The following is a 10,272-nucleotide window of genomic DNA, read 5'->3' on the forward strand; positions in this document are numbered from 1 at the left end:
GCTTTGTGACTCTGTGTGGCTCATTGAACAATAAATAAAAGGAAATACAGGATTCTTTTGGAAAAATAACCACATTCCTAATGTCAGTCTTGTAAATTTGCATATTGTCAGCTTTACTGGCTTAGTATAACCTTGTTTTTTAAAGCTATAAAGTCGTATGGTAATCCATAAGAGGCCAGTAACTGTCATCGGTTAGGAATGTATCACCAAATCATTTTCATGTGAATGTATGTTTCGGTGAATGGGAATCACAGAGAGGGGAGAAACAATAACAAGAAGCAGAGCAGCAGCTGTGACCAGTTACTGAGAGAAGCAGGAGAGTACAGTAAGTTATACAAATGTGACCTAGTTTTTGGCATCACAAGTACATCTCATATTTCATTCATATATCTGTACATGCTGATAATCCACCTCCCAGAACACTGATTTCATATGGTGCTAGACTCGATACAAACATCTATGTCACCAAATGAAATCAGTTTCTGAGCGCAGTGATTCACACGACAAGATTCTAGAGACAGTGCGCATCATGCTTGAAAACAGGTAACACAATACACCGATGTGATCATTGCACTGAGCCCTATGCTGCTAACTGATTGCAGATGTTGGTCAAAAGTTGTTAGAGAAGTTAAGCTGTCCTGTGTTTGCTTACTGCACGATGGCCTACTCTACAAGTGGACAGCAGAGGGGGTGGTAACATCGAAAGCCAGGAACCCAGAGGTGGAAGAAAGTCTAGAGAGAAGCCTCATAAAGTTCGGAGGGATATTTTTTTGGAGCGTTTTGCAAAGCAGGAAAACCCCGGTGTTATCTCATCGTCAGCAGATCAGCACCTCGGTCCTCCATCTGAAATCACACTCAAACACCTCAACAGTTTTACATTTATTTTATGACTGACATATACATCAGGATACTTGAAATAAAAAAAAAGACAGACAATTTTAAATAGTTTTTTTTAAAGGAAAAAAGTGTGTCCCTAATTGTAGAAATTAACTTTTTTTGTGATGACTAAGATGAGAAGATTGATACAGTTCACATGTTTTTGCACAAAACCAACCGATATGCTCAGTTGTCAAGACAAGCTTCTTTCATTTGAGACTTTCGGTGAAGGCTAAGGCCTATCACCCTCCAAAATGAATTGGAAAAGTTATCTCAATGTTTATTACCTCTCAGTTTGACTATTTTAATTCTTTCTATGTTGATGTTGATCAGTCTCTTTGCTGGTTGAGAATGCAGCTGGAGATCACACCACCATTTCTCTATTAGCATCTCTTCTCTGGCTTCCTGTCAGCCTAAGGATCCAGTTTAGCGTTTAATTTAAATAAACATGTTTACTGAGCCAGATTTACCTTGTATGTGAGCATTATGTTGGCTTAGTTTAGTATTAAGACTGGAAGGATCTCTAAAGGTGTGGATTGTTACTTTTGTAACCAATAGATTCAGAGCAGGAGTGAGTCAGTCAGACATGGTGAGCAGTAATCAGTGGAGACTGACTGGAGGACATATTGATGATTTAAATGCATCGCTTCCTTGAGCTCTTTCTGAAGGTTGGTGTCCCTCCGTGTAGCGTCATGTTCATATAACACTGAAGGCTCCTTAGCATGCCTAAGTGAGTTCACAACTAGGGCAAGCAAAGCAATTCTCCTTAATGGCAGGTATAACCCCACATGTGCAATCATGAGCTTGTGAGGCAGAGAGAAGAAGGGGGAAAGAGGGAATTCATCTGGTTGAAAGGTTTTTTTCTATCCGCCATTGCACAAACATGGAGGTTTGTTCACCCAAGTAAAGCAGAGCTGACTTTTAGGATTCCTGAAGTTTGATCAGATTAAAGTTCAGCAAGTGAGGGGAAGATGATTCAGCTTGTTTTAGGTTTCCCCTTCAGAATGCTACTTAGACACTGGTTATCTAACGCTCTCAACAAAAGCGACAAAGCTTGTTCCCCAAAATGTCAAACCATAGGTTAAAAAAAGAGGATGCTTTAGTATAGTGCAAATAGAGCATGACTAGATGCAGAAACATGAACACTGTGCATGCCCCTCAAATGTCAAAGCATAAACAACAAGATGTAGTTAATGTGATTGTTACAGTTGCCTGTAGGTTGATACTGTTACCTTTGGATAGAAGGGGAAAGCTGTTTGCTGGAGTTCCCAATAAGGCCACTTGAGGCAGACTCCATTACTTTAAGTACTTCTGACTCCCACAAACCAAGATGATAACAGCCAAAACAACACAGGTGAGGCTTCAAAAGGTCTTTTTCAAACCAGTGGGAGATGTCACTATGGCGTCATACACTCTCATTTTTGGTTTCCGGTCTTATGCTAAGCTAAGCTAACTGGCTGCTGGAAGAAGCTTCATATTAAATGGGTAGGCACTCGATGTGCTTTTGTAATAGGAATCTACAGGATGTAATAAGGATCAGAGTCCCATTACGGCTCTGGGCTCTTGGCCAGATGAAGGAAACCCATCCACACCGTTCCAGTTGACAAACTGAAGATAAATGAATCTAACTCCTTTCCCATACATTGTTGGTATAGTCACCACTTAAGCACATCATGTGCTGAGACATCAACTCAGACTCTTTTACTAAGAGCAACCTTGTGACAGATGAGGAATGAAAAGTACTTCCTGGTCTTTTCCTTTTGAAGATAAACTAACATAAACACCAGGGGACAGCATGCTGCTTATAAAACATACATTCATCTCAGCATGTTGATGGTTATGTAGGAAGAAGAGTGCCACACACACACACACACACACACACACACACACACACACACACACACACACACACACACACACACACACACACACACACACACACAAACATATGTATATATTGCACAGGATTGCTTCAGGTTTGGTCAGCTGGCACAGAAGAAGAGAGGGAAAGAAAATAATTGCACATGGAGAGACATATACCCAAGATAATTGAATCCGCACAAATGATGTTGAACCTTGTAAATAAATCACAGAAACATCTCGTTGCAGCTGTGGCGTGGAAAAAAAACAAACATTTTTCTGAGATGAGACTGGGTGATAACATCTGACGCTTGTATTAATGTGAGATCACTGCTTCAGATAGTTACTCAGAAACATACTGGTCCCTTCCTGGGAAGATCACTGATTTTGCTCCTCCCAACATCAACACAAACTTGTTCCTGTTGGTCAAGGCAGAGTTGTTTCTCCTTTTCAGTATTCCCACCTTAAGCCAAACAAGCCTTTGAGAGGAACCTTCTGTGACATAAGTCAATCACTGTGCTGCTGCAGGTGACTGACTGAGGTAAAAAAGAAAAAAAAGACTGAAAGTGAAACTGCTACGTCACTTTCCTATTATACCAAATGAAGTAATGAATATAAGACACAATGTGACGCAGCTGAGCATACAGAAAAAGAGCACATACATGAGCATAGTAATAAACACTTACCTGTTTGAAATGATCTGTCACCCACCAAACAATGTGATGTTTTCTCCCTGGAGACAGTTTTTTTTACGCTTCTGCTTTGACTGAAAAGTGATCCCATCCTGTATCAAAGTGTTTTGTTTCATACTTAACTGTCGGTGCTGTAGTCCTCAGGGTTGTTCCTCCTGTATTGTGTGTGTGTGTGTGTGTGTGTGTTTGTGTGTGTGTGTGCGTAATGAATGCACTGAGCGACAGAGGAGTTATGAGATGGAGATGCCATGGTGAGCACAGCCCTCTCTCCCCTTGCTCTCTCTCTCTCTCTCTCTACTCTTCATGGTCATCCACTGCCAGAGTCATTATTGTAACTATGAGTCAATATGTGCTGCCACCCCCCCGCCCCCCCCCCCCCCCCCCCCCCTCCCCACACACACACACACACACACATATGCTGATCGTCTATATTGTATTAACATCAACACAATAAGTGATAAGGACAGAGAAATAGATTTGTGCAGGTCTTAGAAGATTATTCATTAAACAAGATTTTTTTCCAGCAGCAGCATCGCTCTCTCGAACAAACACACACACACACACGCACACACACACACACACACACACCTCACAACCCTACACACTGTTTTCCTCCTTGCTTATGTGCACAGAAACAATGCAATAATACCATACAGACAGTTGTACTTTAATCACATTTTCTACCTTTATGACTCCATTTGACTCTGTACCTCCTCCAAATGAGAAAAATACATCATGTGTGTTACTGGCTTTTTTTTTCTTTCTTAAACTTATCAAAAATGAACAGGACAAAACAGCTTAAGCAAGATGAATAACTTCCTGCGAGTTAAAAACTTGAAAAAGGGGAAATTCCCAAGCTGAGGGGGAAAGGAAGGATGAAATAGTATCCGTATGCTCATGGCAGGTGAGAGGGAACAACTCACAGAGCAGGAATCTCACCCTGCATTCCTCTGCTCTGACAGGAAGTGGAATAATTGTGCCTCTGTCAAAGACCAAAGGCATACTCACAAATATGCATGCATAAGCTCAGCCCCCATCACCCAGCACGTGCTTTTGCTTTCCCGGCATCCGTTCCCGTTTCGTGAGTCAGCTGACCGCACGATGAGTCGCTCCCTCTCTTCCTTTTGTCTTACGCCCTGAAGATGCCAAAGGAAGTGGCTGTGAGAGCTGAGTCACATCAACTTCTCACCACCGAGAAATCCCTCCTCATCATCACCACAACATCTTCTGCACTTCAATCCTGCTGTGTCCATCTTTCTCCGTCACTACTGTGTGCACTTTCAATTCTCTCCATCCGTCCATTCTTCAGCACCGCAAAGGAACAAGACATCCTGCTCCTTCTGGCACCATCCTGTCTCTACACAAGAGGAAGACGTAGCTATAAACACCCAGAGAGACTGAAAATATCTCTCCTTTCTTCTCTCTGACACACTCAGTATTCCTCCTTCTTATTCTTCTCTCTCTCTGTCTGTGAGTGAGCTATATCCAGTCTGGATTGAGTGCAGATCTCGCTGTCATGTCCCAGCCTGCTGAAATGTCAAATGCTCAGTTTGGCTTCACGGTCCACATTGAACTTAGAGCAGTGTGAGGCTAGCTTGGCTGTCATGAGGGGGTGTTAACTTTGGACATGTTTGAAGAAATGATAACAAAGTTGAACAAACAAATTAAAGGACTTTATTTTTTTTGTCTTTTTGCTCAAAATGATTTGTCTCTGCCGGTTATGTAAGATCTATATCACCACTCCCTCGCCACTCTCCATCACTCAATTGTCAACATGAAGCTACAATGAGAAGCTAGTTAGCGCATCTTAGGACAAAGACTGGAAACAAATGGAAACAGCTTACCGACACCTTCCGAAGCTAAACACCTACTATGTGTTGTTTATCAAAAACCATGTACTTTGAAATGTCAAGTGAAGGTTACGGACCTGTCCAGATGTCATTGTGTGTTCTCAATGCCAAGAAAAACCTCGGAGGAGTCACTGCACCTGCAGAAAAAGTTCTGCCAAATTGGGGCGCATGGCTGGCTCAGTCGGTAGAGGAGGACCCACACACACACAGCTACAGTCCTCATCCCACATGCTCACTGGTTTGACTCCTAATCAGCAAACACGTGGTGCATGTCGTGCTCCACTCTCTCCCCCTCTAATATCCCGTCTCTCGTCAGCTATCCTGTCTAATTAAGGCAAATGTAAATAAATATCTTCAAAGCAAAAATAAATAGGTCTGCACATAACTCTGCATCAAAATATATTTTGTATATTCTCTTTTGAAAACGGGTGTATTCACATTAATACACAGGCTTTGGCTAAGCTGAGCGTATGGCTGTGGCTTCACATTGTACAGTAAAAATGTGAAAGGAGTGTATGTTTCCTTCGTCTGTTTTTCATGTGTGGATGTGACTCAGCGGTGGAGTTGGTCGTCTCTTAACCAGAAAGTCCCCAGCTCCTGCAGCCACATGTTCAATTTGTCCTTAACCCCAAGTTGCTCCCGCTGCTTCGTAGGCGGTGAATGCGTGTGTATGAATGGGATGAATTAATTAATACTGTAGGAGACATACATGTAAGTTGATTGTGTATTTGGTGTCATGGGTTGTTTACTGATTTGTTTATTGTTTACGGTTACGCTTGCTACTGGTGGTGGGTGTGTTCACCGGAAATCTCGTGGTGATGGCAGTGATTATATGGGCCGCACTCACCTGTTCACCTGTTCACCTGTTTTTTTTTTTTTTGGCTTGGATGGAGAGAGGGGGTGAGCGTGGGAAGAGAACATTTCTGTACACTGTACTGCACTGCGATCGCAAGTTGATTTGATGACCCGATAACTGCGGTTGTTGTTGTTGTTGTAGTAGTAGTATCATGTGTTGTTTTTGGAAGAATAAATGACTAAAGCATCTTGGATCTGGAAGTCATTTATGACGACAGCGCGTCACAGCTTCACTCCCGTGTTTAGTCCCTCTTTTTTTTTAACGACCTGCAAAGGCCGATATAGCCGCAATAAATACTGATGGACACTTTACATACAGCAGCCTCTGCCATCGGTGTGTGAATGGATATGAATGAGTAGGTGTGACCTGTGGTGAAAAAGGGCTTTGAGTAGAGAGAAGACCAGAAAAGCGCTTTACAAGCTCAGGTTCATTTATCATTTACCAGGTTTATTAAGTCTTTGTTTGTTTGTTTGTTTGTTTGTTTGTTTGGTATCGCCCTGATGACAGTAAAGTATTTTCATAAACAAAATGCTAACTAGGAATAGTGCAAACCCACAAGGAAACCTCCACAGCATTAGCTGTTTTTTTTTCATATTTATGATTGACATAGATGTTGGACTGAATGTATTGATTACACTTGATGTAGTTTCACTATAGGATCGATTACTAGCCCCCTAGTGGCCTGCCATCGACCATGGCACATACCACTGAACTAATTACACATGCCACTAAGGACTACCAGAATGCATCTGAAGTACCTGCATATGCCAACTCCTCCCCAAGTGGCATACCAGATGCTACTTTTCCCATCTTGGCGCTGCTGAGTCCATTATCACTACTAGCTACTTCGAGATGCTCCCAGAGGTTATATCCCTGCACACAACAGTATGTAGGACATGTATGGTTGACAACCCAACACTGAGATACTTTTTTTTGTATGCATGTATTCTATATCTCCTTGTATTTTAAATTAAAGTACACCTACTTTTTCAGCAACCTCTGCCTTTTGGTCTCATTGTGGGGATTTCCAATCTGATATCACATCTTCTCTTCGGCAGCATTGCAGGCGACAAAAAAAAATCCTTACTTTCAAAAACACTAGCAGTAGCATTATGTAATAATCCTTCTCAAGTATTCTGCAAGCTCAAATGTGTCCCTGGTAACAATCACTATAGCACCGCCAGAGGAAGGACAGGATTGCATAACGACAAACTCAATGCCTTCAAACATAGCAGATCTAAAGATTCACATATTTTACAAACAGAACAGGCAAAACTGTCCATAAGATGAATAGTTGTGTTTCTGAATGGATCAGTGTGTCTTAAAGTTCATAACGTGTATCTGATGATGACTTGTGATGTGCTGCTGGTAAGATAATAAGCAAAACTTGTAGTTTGTATGTTAGTGTAATGGAGGGCCTTGGTGATGATTCTAAAACACTGAGCGAGTGTTAAGATTGCAGGGACGGGCTTTTCTATGTGGAATGAAACACCTGGCTCACACACCGGACAAAATAGAATAATAACAACAAAACAAAAAAATATTTCTGTTATTATTCTATTTTGTCCGTTTTAAAACAGTCTATCAACTTTCAATTCCAAAGACTTACATATTCAAGGAATCTAAATGTCTTTTTCTTCTTTTATTTCAGCTGCCTCAGTTTCATTTTACCTGAACCATTGTTTCATAGCGCCGACACACGGTGTGTATCAGACCTCTTACATTTAAAGATGAAAATATCTTGTGTGATGGTATCCTCAGCAAATAACAGAAAAAGCTTCACTAGAACAACAGCAGTTATATTGCCAATATCGTATATATGTTGCTTGACTGTGACCCTTTTTTTGCCTCCATGAGCAATGTTATTCTAAACTAGTCATGTGTTCATTTATACGTACAAGAAGTCAAGAAAATTGGGGCGCTGGTGGCGCAGTGGTTAATGTGCGCCCATGTATGGAGGCTGTAGTCCTCCAAGCGGGTTCAGCCTAGGTTCGAATCCAACCCGTGGCTCCTTTCCCGCATGTCATTTCCCACTCTCCTTCCCTGATTTCCAACTCTATCCATTATCCTATCTCTACAATAAAGGCATAAAAAGTCTAAAAATTAATCTTAAAAAAAAGAAAAGAAGAAGTCAAGATAACATTAGATAAGGTAAACTTTATTGATCATACATTAGGGGAAATTTAGCAGCTCAAAAAAGAGGAATTAGAATCATCAAAAAGTTTAAAACAAACATATTCACAGTAATTACATATGAGAAGAAAGATACGAAAAAAGGAAAGTAATTATTCTATTCTTGTCGTATCTTCTTCTAAAAATCAACGACTAACCAATCAACCAATAACTTTGTGATTAGCACATTAATCCCTGAGGAAGGAACCTGCAGTGTTTGCTAACAACCAACAAAAACTGTGAATCTCATGAAGCTGGGAAACGGAGTGCACTAAGAGCCATTTCTCCATGTTTGCATTTTTGCAGTGAGTGTTTGTGCTAATAAGATAAAGACAAAGAAACATGAACACTTTAACCATTTTCAAAAATCCTAGGCATACTTTAATCTAATTACATAATGTTGTACACACATCACTCTCGTGCATAATAAACAAAAAGGCCACACATAAACAGTGAGAAGTTTGACCACTGCTTCCTCTGTGGCTCATTAAAGAACTTGATGACAGGGCTGGTGTGCGGACCACAGCTTCACTTCTGTTTGACTGTGTCATTACTTTTCTTGTACAGCGACTGGACAATCCTTCACCATTTTTAGTAATCTTCTTTTTTAGATGCAATGACAGGAAATGAAGCATTTTAAATATCTCATGTAATTAATTTGATTTTTAAAGTAAAAGTGTTGAAAAAATTATTATTTCAGAGAAGGTTATATTACCCAAACCGGTCAACTCAGTGCAGTAAAACTGAATACCATGAAATCCTTTATGTTAATCTGTAACACGTAAATTGCTGGAAACAAAGATATCCCTCTACATGTCTGCACACAGACACGCAACCACACTCATGCAAACAGTCACTTCCTCTTCATGAGGGCCAGCACACGCCTAACCCTAAAATTAGATGAGATACACACTCACATGTTTAGGGACACGCAAGTCCTTGATATAGCTGCACGTTACAAGATCAGAAGACACAAGATCGAATATTGTTTCATGACACAGATACTTTAAACTTCACATTTTTTCCAACCAAACTTTAAAAAACACTGTACTTTGAGAAACGTGCATTTTACTTTGTAAGTGTTTTGCTGTCATATAATTCTGCTCTGATACATTTTAACAGCAGATTATCAGTGGCAAGGGAAACCTGCCTTTAACCTATCCATATACTGTACCTACGAGACAAGGGAGCTCAGGAACTCCTTAGAAACCTGAATGTTAATGAATATTTAGACTTAATGACATGCAGTAATAACATATGACTGCATACAGGTAGAGAGAGAGAGAGAGAGAGAGAGAGAGGAGCTCAGAATGAAAACTATGACCCCTAGATTGATAGAAAATAAAAGGAAACCAGTAACTAAGCAAATAATAAGTGTGTAAGGGAGCGGCTGTGGCTCAGTTGGTAGAGAGGTCGGGGGTCTGATCCTCAGCTCCTGCATCAACATGTCCAATGTGCACCAAATTGCTCCCACTGCTTCGGCGGCAGCAGAGTATGCATGTTTCTGAATGGGATTAGTTACTTCTGATGGTCACTTTACATAGAAACCTCTTCCATCAGTGTGTGAATGGGCGTGAGGAGACATGCGGTGTAAATGCGCTTTGAGTCAATGTGAAAGTAAGACTAGCAAAGTCCATTTACCATTTAAATTGTGCAAAAGGAATACTATCCACTCTTTATTAACAGAAAGGAAAGGAAAAGTTAAAAGAAAAGCAGTAGCCTCTAATCAAAGATAGAGCGCCCTCTACTGGTGATTATTTAATAGTCTGGGGCATTATTTTTATAATGACATTCTGCAGCAACTTTGTGAAAGTCTGCAAGTCTATTACTCTATTACTCTTATTCTATAAATCAATTGGCCCATTTTAAAGAATAAAGTCAGTTATTTAAGGGATTTGCTACTACTTACTGTGTACTTGGATATTTTATATTGCAGAGCAACTCTTAAATGATCATTCTCATTAAC

This window comes from Labrus mixtus, chromosome 4 (genome assembly GCF_963584025.1).
Source record: "Labrus mixtus chromosome 4, fLabMix1.1, whole genome shotgun sequence".
NCBI classification, from domain to species: Eukaryota; Metazoa; Chordata; class Actinopteri; order Labriformes; family Labridae; genus Labrus; species Labrus mixtus.